Below are 13,090 nucleotides of genomic sequence, written 5' to 3'. Positions count from 1 at the left end.
TAACCAGATACTAATTGTCATATATATATTTTTTTTTCTCTCATTGTGGGAGATTGAATGAGTTTCAGTAAAGACTGCATTCAAGAAATACGATAAAAAAATGTATGCTGAATGCAATTCGTTGCCTTGTGTTTTTTTAAACACTATTTTCATCTTTTCTATTATGTCAAATGCCATTTTTGCTAGTCTTTTATAATATTCAGTTATGTTGTGTATTTGAATATCATAAAATAACACGAATAAATTGCTTTTTTTCTTATTTAACATTAAATCGTTAAATCAAAACATATAAAAAGAGAGTGTTTGATCATGTCCAAATACACATGCAGATGTATTTTACCTTAAATATCACACTAACTGTAATATAAATACTATATTAGAAAATTTTATCTTTTAAATGTTCAGGATCATTATTGCAGATATTATTTAGTACAAAAAAAAAAAAAAACTTCTCAAAATATTAACTAAATAGAACTGAACTATATTACAATTATTTAATTGAATAAAAGTTACACTTAAGGTGGTTGGTCACATTTGACTGCCAAAAAATATGAGAACATATTAATTATGTCTCTTTATCACTGCCCAGAATAAAATGCGATTGTAAAGCGTATTCAGATATGCACCATGGGTCTGAGAGTAACGCAATTTCAATTCTCTGTATGTCCTGTACATGTGGCAGAATTGACAATAAAGTTGACTTTGACTTTGACTTTGATTTTGTAACACCATTTGCATCTTACCTGGAGTCCTTATTTTTCTTAGGGCTACTCCATTTCCAGCATTTGCCACATTAAGGGTTGCCAGGCATATAAATGCACATAAGCAGATGAAGTTTGGCTGCTTCAGGTACATCAAAAGTGCCATCATCTTAAAAAAGCCAGCAAAAATATCTGTTTGAATGGAAGTGACAGGAGAAAATGTCTCAGTCTTATGCTCATGCCTCATATGAATAAAATGCATTTATTTTTTAAAAATAAGGTGCCTTGGTTTTTAGCATCCTCGATCAGCCTGTGCCGTCTAGAGTTTCATAACAGAGCTTTGTATTACTACATTTTGGAGACATTATTTCACTTCAAACAATGATACAGTCTATCTATCTATCTATCTATCTATCTATCTATCTATGAAATTGGGTGTGCAGATTTCGCATAGCTGCATCCAGGCATAAATAGGCCAGCGTGTGTGATCTGCTCACTCAGAGGCAGTCCTGGAGTTGTAGCAGGATGACACAACATCAGTGTTGGCAGTAACGCCGTTTAAGTATAACGGCGTTAGTAACGGAGTTCATTTTTCAGTAACGGAGTAATCTGATTAATTACTTTTCCCATCGTTGCAACGCCGTTATCTTTACTGAGAATGTAAAGTGTCGCGTTACTAAAATTTGGTTGAATAAAGCGCGAGGTGCCATGCTTGGCTACACACCAGCTACCTGGAGAGAGCAGGGGTGGGGATGATGACACCGTTGCAAATGCGATGATGATTGGCTGGATGGGCGGTGCCCTGCTCACGCTGTCTCAGTCACTGCACGCTCTGACTACCAACACAAGACAGCGTGAGTGACAATGGCGACGAGCCGGGGAAATTCAAAGGTAGCGTTCGCGAACTGGAAGTACCGGCACTACTTCTCGTTAATTGAAATTAAAGGCAAGAATGTTTATGTTACATGCACGCTATGCCCAGGAAAAAAAGACTTTATCGACGTCTGCCTCAAGCAACTCAAATCTTATGAAGCACCTCACATCAACACACAACACACATGTGAACATTATTTATTTTTAATATTTAATTTTGTTACTGTACTGAATATTTAAGAGTTGGATAGTGTTCTGTTTATTGTGCAGTAGGCCTAATATACAGTTACAGAGATTTGCACTAATGGCCAGGTTTTCCTTTGTTTTTTTTTTTACCCAAGTTTACATTTGTGTCTTTATTTTGCACAATATTTATTTTTATATGTTTTTATTTCTATGCATATCATATAGCAGGCTGCAATCTATTGAGCTCAAATAAATACCAAATGTTCTATAATACTGTATATAGTGTTTTTATTTTTCAATCAGTTAATATAAACATCTTTGATATTAAAGATGTTATAGAACGTAATAGCATTATAGAACATAAAAAACAACGTCACAGTTACTTTGCTGAGTAACTAATTACTTTTACAATGTGGTAACTGAGTTACTAACTCAATTACTTTTTGGGAGAAGTAATTTGTAACTGTAACTAATTACTTTTTTAAAGTAAGATGACCAACACTGCACAACATCTCCATTCCTTCCATCAGGGAATGAGGGTTATCGTATGTAACCAAGAAGTTCCCTCTCTGTCGTTCACTTTGACATTGTTTTGAATTGACGAAACTAGGGGTCCCATGGGACAAAGCCAACAACTCCCTGACTGCATCATGAGTGTCCGGAAATGCATATATTAACAGATTTACATGTCCAGCCTGGCCTTTCTTCACCTATCGGCTTGGAACTTTGGGACCTGAAGTGGGCTCCACAAAAGGGGAGACTGCCAAACTCAAAATGTGGAGACAGAGTCAGTCTAAAGGGAAACACCTATATAAATCTGGTATCTGGAGAAAATCAGCTTGTGTCTGGTGGATCAGAGATGCGTGCCCTTCCTGGACCGTCAGAGACGAACACAGCTGCTACAGATGAACACCAGTTGTTTGAAACGGCTTTGGCCGCTACAATGAACGAGTTAGACTTGGCTTTTCATATAAAAGAGGAACAGAAAACCGAAAACTCGAATCGTTCCTTTGCCTTTTTTTCTTTTTTTTTGAAGGGTGATGCCATGTAGTATTTTTACTTTCCTGCTCTGGGGCAACAGATAAAATTTAGTTCTTTAGCTAGTTGGGGCAGTTTTCTGACTTTCTATTGTCCCTGACAAATAATGAATGGAAATGAAATACGGTAACACTTTACAATAAGGTTCATTAGTTAAACTTGCGCAGTCAAACCCCCCAAAAGCTTGTTCTTCAACATCGCATACTCATGAGACATGCAAATAGTGAGAATAATGTGAAAATGCTAGAAGTCAATAGCATTCATTTGTAAAAAAAACAAACAAAAACAAATTACAAATGAATGAGAGAATATTTCTATATTATTTTCGAATATAGAAATATATTTACTGTTGCTTGAATTCGGACTCTACATTTGTGAGATGGACGCTCTCACGTTATTTTCAGTACATCAGAGAAAAGGACAAGAATAGCCAGGTGCAATCCATGTGTAGCCGATTGATTTAGACATCTGAGTTTAATTCGTTTTTTTATATTCCAGAAGAAATGTTTTATAAATGAGTTAACTTCAGCAAAACTTGTAATTAATGGTTATTTTCAGTGGTTCCTAGGGTTCCTATGATTTGTTGTAGGTGGGGCTTTAATTAGTGGGACACCGAAGGAAAATGTATCGTTTCTTCTTTAAGCGTATGCGCTTAGACGCATTGTGAATGCGAACGGGGAAGCAGAGGTAGTTTTGCTCTCTCATATTCACTTTGCATTTACTGTCTCTTTATAGTTGTAACAGCTGTATTTATGATGTTAAAACACTGTTAAGAGCGTCTGTCATAATGTGTATCAGCGTGATCAGCGTATTTTCCTACAAAGTCGTGCTTTTAACTATGACGCATTTTAGCGTTTCATTTGCACGTGTATTTCTCCATGCAGGGATGAGAGACTAGGCCTTCCGATGCCTGTGTATACTAATTTTGCCTCACTACTCTGTTTAAGGTATGCTATTTCGGTTCGTTATCATTACTTGGATTGAATATTGTGTAATTTGTGGTTTTTATTTAATAAGCATGTGTACTTCAGTGTATGCTAAGTTATTTTTATATACCAATTGATTTGTGGTATATGTTCATTCAATGACACTGTTTGTTCATACAAAAAAAAGAGAAAAGAAAAGAATTTTATTGTACACAGTAATTTCACAACCAGTGTTTAATGGAATTTGGAGTTATAGTACAAGTTATATATGCATTTCTATGAGTTTCCATTATATTTGAATGTTACCTTTTGGAAAAATGTTATGTATTTTCTATTTCTATGACATTTACACCGTTATGTTATATAAGGTGATTTAGTAGCTATATATTTACACATGAAGAAAAAAATGTATCGTTTCTTCTTTAAGCGTATGCGCTTAGACGCATTGTGAATGCGAACGGGGAAGCAGAGGGATGAGAGACTAGGCCTTCCGATGCCTGTGTATACTAATTTTGCCTCACTACTCTGTTTAAGGAATAAATCCAGTGAATCTGTCATCTCAATCGTGGTGTGATCGTGCTTCTGTGGTGTCCGGAGATTACCGTTTGAAGTCTGTTACACATGTGTGACACTAAACTCTCAACACGGAGCAATAGCACGAGTAACTCCTGGAAACACCTGAACTAAACTAACGGGGAGAGCTGCGGAGTCGGAGAAGGGAAAGAACGAATGGAGCCACTTTCGTTTTTATTTTACTTTATTTTAATAAAACATGATTTTATTCAGTCATATAAAATAAATGAATACGCAAAATATATTGACTTAATAGTCTAGTTAACAGACTAACAAATGAGAAAAAAATGAGTCACGTAGCCTACATACGTTGCTGAGTTTGGTTAATTTTTGTGTGACAGAAATAAAAGTAAACACATTGCAGTTTCGAATGATCCGTATAACCAAACATGACAAGAGTAGGCTATTTCTGTTGTTGTTGATGTTGTTCTATTGCGCTGGCGCTTCGTGTACACACATACAGAAATGCAAACGTAGCAGCCTGTTCATTTTCAGAATAAAATACAGCCAACCAAATATAAATACATTGGCTAATTTAAATAGTGCTTACTGCGTACTGTGCGTTGTACAATCTGTGCCATTCAGCCCAAGCTCGGGCCAAACACAGTTTTACAGTTTGGCATTCTAGACGGCTGCACACTACAGGGGTTGCACCGACCAACCGACTAGTCGACTTTAATGCTCTGCCATGACGCTTTAAGCTGAACGTCGACTAGTCGCTGGTCCTATAGAGGGCGCAACAGGATAAGAAGTATTCTATGTTTTTTTTAAAAAGAGCTAAAATTATAGATAAAGCATACTCCGAAAGCGCTCCACAAGACGTGTGATTTTACTATCTTAACCCTTAAAACTGAACAGGAGAATGCACGTTTTAAACAGCTTATTGTAATTGCCATTCTGATCTAATGCACTGCGTTGTAACGCACACACATAGGCTACAGACATACAGTAGCTCGTACATCACGTGCAGATCGCGCGCAAACAATCATTCAAAAGCGCGGTGCGAAAATGAATTGTCAACACTGTTTTATTATTAAAATAATAATAATAATATAGCTTAGGAACTGAAAACTTCTAGCATATATTTCTTAGTAATAAAACCCACAGCTTTATTATTAGGATAGAAGGTAGAATTAATTCACACACGCCATCGCTCTCTCACTAATGACTTTATATAAATGTAATCTTTACAGTGCTACTTTATCTGTATCTAATTTAGAACGAGCAGAAATCTGTGAGAAATATAACGACCCAAAGACAAAATAACTGATAAAAGCAAAGTATTGTAAGAACAATAGCCATTTACGCAGCGCTGTGTCATATGCCATAGCTGTGCACAAGGTGTTCCAGTCTCAGCTCAAGGTTTAGGTAGGCTATTTGTTTAATAATGACAATATAAGCGACTAGTCGACGTCGACTCGAATCTTATCACATAAATGTCGACTTAAAAAATCTGAAGTCGTTCAACCCCTACTGCACACTGGAAAATACGATTTTATGGCCAGCCTAGAATATTAGGCACTTTCACAACAAAATAAACTATTTTTCTTTAGTAAATAGTAAAAATAAATAAATAAAAAGCCCAATTCTCTTTTTTATAGGCTACCCATTTATATCCATACCAAAACTACATATTTTACAGTCACCGTTATGCAGATTGATCATAAACACAGCTAAAAAGCCAATCAAATGGAGTTTATGCAATAATTCAAACTTTTAACCCACGGGAGAAAATCAACCCGGCTCAACAGTTTAAAATCAGCCCAATTCCGGGAAAAAAACATGTGGATTTGGCAAACTTTACAAAAAAATAAAAATAAAAATAATAAATAAATAATTATAATAAATAAATAAATTTTAAAAAGCTGCAACTTTTGGGGTAATCTCCCGCTATATCTTAAAATTGTTAAAATAGTCGCTTCAGATTTGTTTCAATTACTGCCCGACAAAACGGAATCTTTATTTAATTCTGACTTGGCGGACAAGACAGTCTTTTGGGTAGGCTCAGCCCACATCTGCCCATGCATGGAGCCGGCCCTGATTCAAATACATCGCGGATGTGGACAATAGTGATGCGCGGGTCGGGGTTTTTTTCAACCCGCGGGTCCCGCAATTATGAAATTAGTTGGCCCGCCCCAGCCCGCCCCGCAGTACTGTGTCTATTTTTACAACCCGCCCCGCCCCGCACCCGCGACAATTAAATAGACATACAATGCATAATGCAAATGAAAACCGAAAGTGCTTTTCGCCCTTTAAACTGGCAACAATACTGTACGACTATGAATATGAACCATAAATCAAATCATATTGATAACAAGATAATCAGTGGTGTAACGTTAGTGGTGCCGGAAGAAATGTGGATATATGCTTCATTTATGAATATCGTTTTGAACTTTCTATTTGAACGCATTCGTTTACTGGATCATTGGACTGAAAGGTTTAAAGGTTCACTGGTTTAAGGAAGTTCTGATCATGAAAATCTGCTTCTTTTTATTTGTAAGATATTGTTTTCGTTATTATGTACTGTTTAAAATGACTTGGGTGCAGGAGACGCAGCGGGCGCAATCACCAAATACATTTCAAAGCAAGCCGGCGCCACAGTCCTGACTACATCATTGCTGTCTTTATTGTGTGTTTTTAGCGAATTTTTACATTCATTCACATATGACTGGATGTGGTTGACTGTCATGATTTTGGCTAATGCAGGATAATGCGCATCAGAGGAGATTTAAATACGCATAGCACCAGGCCTGCAGAGCTGAATGTGCGTTCGCTTGATGCGCTTGTGGCTGGCAGCGGGAGCTGCTTGGCGCTTTCGTGACGTGACGTGTTGATAACCTTATTAAAGAACTTAATAAAATATGAAAATAGATATTCCCAAATATGTAATATAGGCTATAGGGAATTGCACGCAACATACATTGATTTTTTTATTTTATTTTGTTTTTAATGACCCGCCCCAACCCGCCCCGCAAATAAAGTGACAGTTTCTTTACCCGCCCCAACCCGACCCGCGGGTTACCCGCGGGGCCCGCGGGTTATGAGACGACCCGCGCATCACTAGTGGACAACAATGCCGTTTGCTTTCACTTTCACTTTCAAATAGCTTAATTCGTTTTGGCTTGTTTAGCAACTTTTTCTTCATTCTTGATTTGTTCTGAATACCATTAAAATAGCCTATATGCTAGGTATTGTGTTTATTATGGTTGTGCATTATAACATTTCGCTTTATTTGCTGGTGTTATTTGTTAATGTAATAATGTGGTTTGTGCTTATCAGTGTTTTACCTAAACTGCAACGCAACATTAATATAGGCCGATACATACTTGTACCTAAATACGATTTTAACACTTTACAATACGTGTGCACAAATAAGCGTTAATTCATGCTTAATTAATGCACAGATAATCACAAGTTAATGTCTAAATAATGAAGAACTAAATCATTCATTAATGATTACTACATCAGCTACTAATGAACATTCTATATAGGGCTTTTCACACTGTGCTTAACCCTGGGTTATCTGTGTTCTAAACACCGCTTTTAACCCCGGGTAAAGACGCGTTTCACACCTGTAATTTGAAAGCGGTGTTAGCACCGCATTTTACCCGGGGTTATGAAACCCTGCTCCGGAGCAGGGTTAGCACCGCAATTGCGGTGTTAACCCCGCAATGCGGTGCTAAGTTTGTTCAGTGTGAAACGGAGCAGTGTTTGCTTGTTGCTGCTGGACGCTTAGCAACAGACAGCCAATCAGAAATCAGCGAGCATTACGTAATGAAATTGCGACTCTCCGTTCTGGATCAATAGCGTCTCGTAGAGAAGTGTTTGCTTTCTTAATGTGGTCTTTCAAAGCGTTTACTAAATACATAAACGTTGTTTGTGTCATGCGAAAATGGCGAATCCAGTCACTGTCAGTGAATGTGCCGTTTACAATGAAACGCCACCAGTGATGACTTCTGGGAGCGACCCATAATTTACGAGATGAGGATGCGACTGTAAACAATGACGCTACTGTACACGTAAACACTAGTCTCTCGAAACTTAAAAGAAATTCAAATAAATGTTCATATACTTTGCTCCTTTGTTTCTTTCTCTTGTTATTTTGTCTTTGTTTTTTTGCCTTAACGTTACCATAACTGGAAGTGGCAGGTTTGCCTGCACCTTGCCGTACGTCCAATCAGGTACAGTAACACAGCAAATATGCAAATTAGAACGTAAACCCGGGGTATAGGAATGTGCAGTGTGAAACGTCTGTTAATGAATACCCAGGATTAACCGCTAACCCCAGGTTTATAATAAGCAGTGTGAAACATAATTACAGATAACCCAGGATTCCGTTTATCCGGGGTTTAGGATAACCCTGGGTTAACAATTTCAAGTGTGAAAAGCCCTTATGATTCATAGATTAAGTAATCAATAAATTGTAATTAGTTAATTGTGCCATAATGTATTAATTCCCTAATAACTTATTTGATCAACTAATAGTGCAAATTCATGTGTTAGTTACCACAGTGATCAAAGCTATGTTCTTCAACTTCCAGTTGTCTGTTTTAATTACTCATTAGCTGATGATTTGCAAAGATATCATTATGTTATGACTTTACTTATTGAGGCACAGAACTATTAACTAATTGTTAAGTAATATAGTTATAGCTAATGATTAATTAAAGCAGACAACTGCAAGTTGAAATACATGACTTGAACCCATTTTGGTAATTAATACATTCATTTACACTTTTAGTTAATAAAAGGGGTTATTAGGGAATTAATACATTATGAGAAATTTAACTAATAACAGTTTATTGATTACTTAATCTATGAATCATATAGAATGTTCATTAGTTGCTGATGTAGTCTTCATTAATTATACATTAACTCATGATTATCTGTGCATTAATTAAACATGAATTAATGCACATGTGTGCACACATATTGTAACCATTTTATGCTATATGGACGTACCAAATTACCCTCAGTGGATCTATAATGAACAGCAATAAACTACATTTTAGAATGCATAGTCATACTTCTGTGTATATTTTGATGAAAGTAACTCAAAAGTAACTCAATAGTGTAACTCCTTACAATTCAGAGCCAGTATTATTGTAATATAACTACTTACTTGTAATTACGTGTAAAAGACAGTAACTAGTTAAATATATATATATATGTATTACATTTTGGAAGAAACTTGCCCAACACTGATCATAGGTGTGAAATTACAAACAAAAGGCTTAATTAATTGTACATTTTGTTAATATTAAATTGTCCTTTTCATCTCAAAATCATGAGGAAGCTATGCCTCCATATGCCTGCCATTATGAACCACCACTGATTTTTAAAACAGACATTGGGAGTGTTCTATTGGACTTTCCTTTCTGCTAATGTTTTTGATAAAATGTGTGTTGCGATTATGTGCAATTTGTAGTTGAAGTTGAAAAAGTGTTTTTAACCCCCTGGGGACGAAAAACGCCCTGGGGCGTTTTGAGGCAGTTTCCCAAAAGGAACTTTAATTACTTTGTCATTTCTGATTGTACAGATAAAAGCAGTACATCAATCGAATCTGTAAAGGGTCTACTTTTATTTGTATATACTCACAAAATCAAAAAAACATTGTGATTTTGCAAAATAAAGAAAACAAAAAGGGTGTGCTGTCTGCTGCGTTGATCTCCGTGATCTTCATTCAGAAACGCGTCAGTAAAATATACTATAACTCAGCCAATACACAACACAGAGACATGAGCAATATGTCTAGACAAAGCTTGATATGTATACTTTTAAACGAAGTAAGTTTTACCGAAAACAAATATCCTGTGATAAAATAATCAATATGAAACCAACACGATGTCCAGTCTCTCCGGTCTGCTTCATTATTTTATAATTAGATCACGCCCAGGAGCTGTTCGCTATTCATATTAAAATCGTCCACGTGAGGGCGCCGCGCCAAAAGTAGACGCCCACATCACGGTAAACAAAGGAGAAACTTCGTTCAAGTTAGTCATTTCTGGAAGAAGACTCTGTCAGGAATAAAACGTACTTCAGAAGACATGAGTAAGTTTTTTTTTTCTCTTATTAGCCTACTTGTTAGTTATTACTGTGACAGAATGTGCAAACATTTTACCAGTTAAGACTTTTTGCCAACTATAATTCCTGACTACAGCAAGTGAAACATTATAAAGAACGTTTCATTTCACTGCATCTAAATGACTAACGATGCCAGTATGTTTTTAATAGTCTGTTCAATAAAGAATGATGCAATATAAAGGTTATAGTGTTCACATTTAAGCTTAACAGTTATAATATTGCCTAGTTTCTTTGTATTCACACAAAGCATGCTTATGTTTGACTATAAGATCATAATTATTTATTTAGTTATTAATGTATCTTACAACAGTAGGATGTAATATGAGGGTTTACACTTAGTGTATGTTTTGACAATATGTATTAATACTGTGTTCTCGAATGGATGTTTAACACGATAAACAATTTTTATTAGTTTCTCAGATATAAAATGTCCTTTTTACGTTTGTACAAAATGCGTGGGTCTATGACTACAAAATCATAATATATATATAAATAAATAGTATGATGCTGTTGATATTAACATGCTCACAGATGTTTTGTTTTGTTGTTTTTAGTGATTGTAAACCTGCTCAACACATGAATCCTGCTGACATTTACTTGAGTCTCCTCAAACTGTTTTCCTGAGAGCACTGTACCATCTTCAGATGTTAAAGAAGTTCACAAGTGAATCTCAAGTTATTTTTCTTGATAAATAAATCTATTCAAAATAAGCTACAAACATATTTTGTCCTTATATTCCTCCTTCATTCATTCCTTTGTTCCTCTCAGTCATCTGACTGAATAACTAATTATGCGGCTCATTATGCAGGTCTTTGTCTTCTCAGGTGTGAATCACAGCATTATTCATGATCATTCACGCCTTCTTCGCATACAGCTATTCTAAACAAAAAGTGTCTTCAAAAATTTAAATCAATATACTGTTTTGTGTAAACAAGTGAACGAGATGATTTTCACATCATTTGATAGAAAAAACTCTAGCCTAACACATCCAGTTCTCAAAGTCTTGTGAACAAATATTCTGTATGTGTTTCATGACTTTATTTCAGTGACTTCAAAAATTTAGTTTTTCACTAAGCACGCATAAACGTTGTTTTCTCAAAAACACCAACATGTACATTCATGTTGCTTACATATTATTGTAGCCCAAATTGTGCTGATTACAATATAATCAGATTTGGGCCATTCATATGTTTTTAAGATACTGAAAAAAGCACAAATGTCAGGGCATGTCAAAACTTTTTCAGGGCCCAAAAACACCCTCAGTCCCCAGAGGGTTAAAGGTACAAAAACTGAGTCAAACATGCGTAATTTTGAAAAAAAAAGTTGTTAGTAGTTCTGGGTTCTTTTTCTTTTTCCTTGTCCCTCTTTTTTCGCCTTTCTTTCTATTTGTGATTTTGTTTATTAGCAAATTAATCCCATGCAGTCACAAACAAATCCAAACTATGCCCAACTGTACAACTCCTTTTTTATATAATTATCGGACACAGTATAAGTGGTTTGCTACAATGTAGACTGGAGTAATGATGCTGATTAGACCACAGGACTAAATTATATGTTTAAGTAATTAAGGTATTTCTGTATATATTATATTAAAGGTTGTATCAGCGATCAGCGTCAGGGGTTTGGTGTTGTGGACTTACGCTCCGCCTCCCTCACATCCCAGCACCAGTAGGAAAGTCCACAACACCAAACCCCTGACGCTGATTGGTTGGAACACTGTTTGTTTATGTGTGGAAAGGTTGGTAGCGCCGATTGTTTTTTTGGCATATCTCGGACCCTAGGCTGACCAGAGAGACGCGGTTTTTTCACAGACAATTTATGGGGCAGGCAGCGAGCGGATCGTGATGAAAGGTCAGCTGAATTTGACACTTTATGTTTCAGGCTAGAAATCGCTGATACAACCTTTAATTGTACAGTAAAAAATCATGTTTTGCTCAGGTAACTTCACAGTCAATAGCATGTACAATTCTGTTTCTATCCTTACAGGAATTGCTTGACATCCACAGCAGGTGTACAGCTTTTCTTCTTTACTATGAATATGCTCATGGAAGGGTCTTGGTGTTAAAAAATCTGCACACTGAGTCTTGACTTGAGAGGACTACTCATTTTGAAGGAACAGTTCACCTATAAATATAATTTGTCCTCTTTTACCTGCCCTCAAGTTGTATTTAAAACCCAAATAAGGTATTTTTAGTGAAACCTGAGAGGAGATGTTTCTGTCCCTCCAGCTTAAGTAAATGCAACCAAAATGTTGAACAAAAAATGGCATTTCAAATCTGGGCTCGTATTCACAAAACATTTAGTCTTACCACCAAGAGCTCTCCTAAATAGCACATTCACACTAACATTACCTGTTCATTTAATTTAATGATTTGTTAATTTAATGATTTGTTACCTTGAGTCTCAGTGTGTCTTTGGGAAGATCAGAGATGAAATCTTCTGGTGATGTGTTCTAAAGCTCAATGGAATTCTGAAATTTATACTGAGGAAAAACTGCCCCTTTGCCCTCATGGACCCAGACTCTGTTGGTGCTCAAGATGAGGTTTTAGATTGGTGCCCTCATTGCATCACAGCATTGTGAGCCTAGTGTCATTCATGTTTGTGTAACCCATTCCTTGAAATTAATATAAATGAAAAGGAGGGGGGATATATGTATGTATGTATATATATATATACACAATAAAAATATTAATATCAAAAATATATATA

Source organism: Garra rufa, chromosome 1, assembly GCF_049309525.1.
Source record: "Garra rufa chromosome 1, GarRuf1.0, whole genome shotgun sequence".
NCBI classification, from domain to species: domain Eukaryota; kingdom Metazoa; phylum Chordata; class Actinopteri; order Cypriniformes; family Cyprinidae; genus Garra; species Garra rufa.
This window is presented reverse-complemented; position numbering follows the sequence as displayed.